The sequence below is a fragment of the Mustelus asterias genome, chromosome 15 (assembly GCF_964213995.1).
Source record: "Mustelus asterias chromosome 15, sMusAst1.hap1.1, whole genome shotgun sequence".
NCBI classification, from domain to species: domain Eukaryota; kingdom Metazoa; phylum Chordata; class Chondrichthyes; order Carcharhiniformes; family Triakidae; genus Mustelus; species Mustelus asterias.
Genome location: NC_135815.1, coordinates 14,517,791 through 14,521,472, shown reverse-complemented (window position 1 = coordinate 14,521,472; position 3,682 = coordinate 14,517,791).

Sequence of the window (3,682 nt, the reverse complement as noted above, 5' to 3'; positions counted from 1 at the left end):
GAAAAAGCAGATTATGTTCAACTAATTTGGATGGCATTATAATCACAGTATTAGCAAACTACCAGATAAATTTATTTTAAATATGAACTTCACGCCTGCTGACCTAACAGGACTCTTCTTTTAAATACAACAGTGGCGAGCACTGCTGCCTCACAGAGCCAGGGACCCAGCTTCAATTCCTGTCTTGGGTCACTGTCTATGAGGAGTTTGCACTTTCTCCCCGTATCTGCCCGAGTTTCCTCCGGGTGCTCCGGTTTCCTCCCACAATTCAAAGATGTGCAGGTTAGGTTGATTGGCCACGCTAAATTGACCCTAGTGTCAGGGGGATTAGCAGGGTAAATCAGGATTATGGGAATAGGGCCTGGGTGGGATTGTGATCAGTACAGACCCGATGGGCCGAGTGGCCTCCTTTTGTACTGTAGGGATTCTATGATTCTAGAACATGCACTCTACACTTGCAACATTCTCACGCGGCTGCAAACTTATTGTATCACACAGGCAATGCATGATACAATGGCAAACATTCATAGGCAAACTGTAATACCTCAAAACAAGGTGGAGAATGAAAAAAGCTTAGTTCTGTCAGGATCCATTTAAAGCAAAGTCCCTCTAAGGAGTATTATGCATAACAACTTGTTTTTAATCAAATTCTAAAGATTATACCATGTCAGTAAATTCACATGGTCAAATGTGAAGGGAGACAGAATATCAGTTAATATTCTATTTTGCCACAAAGGGGTGCATTAATTCAACAGTTTTCATTATGCATCATTTAGTTATTAATAGGGAAAGAGCCTTTTCCCTTTTCATGAGCCTTAATTTCAACCTGGATGCAGGGATGAGGAAGACCACAGTAGATGATATATTTGAAATTTACAAGGAAGAGGAGAGGAAAGTTTAGGAACGTCATAGCTTTAGCATCCACAAAACACAGAAAGACAAGAAAGGTTGAAAGTTAAAAGGGAAAGAAATACAGACTTGCACTTAAATTGTACTTTACTACATCTCAACATTTCAAAAGCACTTTACATGCAATATATAATAGGAGGTTGTGTCACTCTGCTTTTTAAAGAGGCAGCTGTTTGTTGGTGCCATGTTAAGCATTGGAAAAACTTGTATCTTTGTTCATATAGATTGTCTCCAAAATTATTGTTATAAGCAACTAGGTGGATAGCTCTTTTAACAGATAGCAACATCTTGATGGCTTACACAATCAGGAGTAGGCCACTCAGTCCCCAGATCCTACACTGCCATTCAATAAGATCATGGCTAATCTGATTTTAACCTCAACCCCAAATTCCTGCCGAACACTAATAACCTTTCACCTCCTTGTTAATGAAAAAGCTATCTAGCTCTGCCTTTAAAATATTCAAAGATCGCTTCTACTGCCTTTTGAGGAAGGGAGTTCCACAGACTCAACCTTGAGAGAAAAAATTCTCACCTCCATCTGAAATGAATGATCCCATTTTTTTTAAAATCAGTGACCCCTCTAGTTCTAGATTCTCTGTCAAAAGGAAACATCGTCTCCACATCCACCCTGTCAATACTCCCTCAGGATCTTAAAGGTTTCAATCAAGTCACCTCTTCCTCTTCTAAACTCTAGTGGATAGAAACCTAACCTCTCCAACCTTTCCTCATAAGTCAACCCGCCCATTCCTGGTGTTAGTCTAGTAAACCAATTTTGTTTCAGGCCTGCACATCTGCAATTTTTGATCTTAAGTTTTGCATTTACATTGAAATGATTTCTTTTTCAATTTTCTGGTGTTTGTATTGTACTCACAGATCTTTTAGATAAGATAGACTATAAGTAACTAAGAGATGTGAAGGAGTAAAAAATTATTAAAAATAGAATACATGAGAGAAAAAGGGACATGGCAGTCTAATGTCAAAAAACTTGGAAATTGACAATTCCTGAGATGGCTTGAAAATTAATAAACAGCCAATCCTCCCTCACCTATGGCCAAGTACATGTTGACCACCTTTAAAAAATAATTCTAAGATAAAAATTGACTAAATAAGCAAGCACAATTTGATGGAAAAGGAGATTGCGCAAGGTACAACAATCAGACAAAAAGGAGATACAGAAGATGGCGAGGAGCAAGAAAAACAACAAATCTATGAAGAAACATAAATGAAGGAGAAGAGCAAATGGAAATCCATAATAAACCAGGAGAATCATAGAAAATCCACCAACTTTATAAAAATACACAATTTAGGAGTTCCTTGGATGATTTGAGATGAGATTTAATTATATTAAATATGTGCATGTTCGGCTGGATTGGCCATGCTAAATTGCCCCATTGTTTTAGTGGGACTAGCAAGGTAAATACGTGGGGTTAGAGAGATAGGGGCTGGGGTGGTACTATCGTCGGTGCAGGCTCGATGGGCCAAATGGCCTCCCTCTGCGCTGTAGGGATTCTATGATTGTTTGGGTAATAGCATTGGACTCATTATCATCAGCTCCTTTAAATTGTAACAACTATTTAGAATCATGGAGATATAGTACAAACAAAAAGAACAGAACGAGGTGAAATTAAATGTGCAAAATTTAAAAAAGCTAGGCCCCAGATATTAATCAGAAAATGATGATTTGCATAGGCTAATAAATTCAATTCATAATTTGAATGTTTTTTGACAACTCACCACAACCCTAATACAACTACCAATGCCATATAGGGCCAATATTTTGCTTCACAGTGCACCATGAATACCAGTAACTCCTTTTAAAATATAGGAGATGCTGGAGTACTGATCACTAGCTGCAGAGAGGCAGTTCAACCATCACCTTCAGAAATAACCAAGACAAATAGCAACAGCTTCGTGCATTAGCTAGCAAATGCACAGCGACAAATGTTGGAAGCTGCCTTTATAGTTAATATATTTGCATTTTCAGTTTAAACATAATATCGTGACATTGCTACTGGTTATTCCAATATTCACAGAAAATTATATGGGGTCGTTTTCTTTCAGACTGCAGATTACTCTGAATACTCAAGGCTACTGATTTTGGAGAGAATATATATGTGCCTTTCCAAATTCGTAATTACCGTCAAATAAGTAACATATATAGCCACAACTGATTATAATTAGACATTCCCAGAGTAAAACTAGAAGCACTTAATTTTAACTGTGCTGGCATTATGACAATATATTGCTACCCTGGGGCATAAATTGCCTGCAGTATGGTGCATACAATTTACCCAAAGATCAAAGCACAACAGACTCTCCCTTATATATCAATACAAATAAAGCGGTCAGCTCTGGCTGCGTGTTATGCAAACTCTTTCAAACGTTTGCAGCATCGGCACTGAACTCTTATGTATTCTGGATTAATTAATGCTTTTTTTTGCATAAAAGTTTGGAGCTGCAGCGACAAGGGTGCAGTCAAACAAATGCACAAAGGTCATACAATGGAGGAATTTTAAAGGGGCGGGAAGCCCACAACGCCTGCTTGAAATCTGAAATGCCCACAAGAAAAATGTGGATCCGGTTGCAACAGAGAGGAAACAAAAAATAGGAGAGAGAGAGAGAGGGAGCTGCAGAGAGCGAAAGGCAAATGTGAGGAGGTGAACTGTCAAAAGCTTTGGCGCACTGGGACATGACACAGCAGCGGGCAGACCTCAAGTGTCAACGGGCTGAGGGGGATCTTATAGAGACCTATAAGATAATGAAGGGGCTGGAT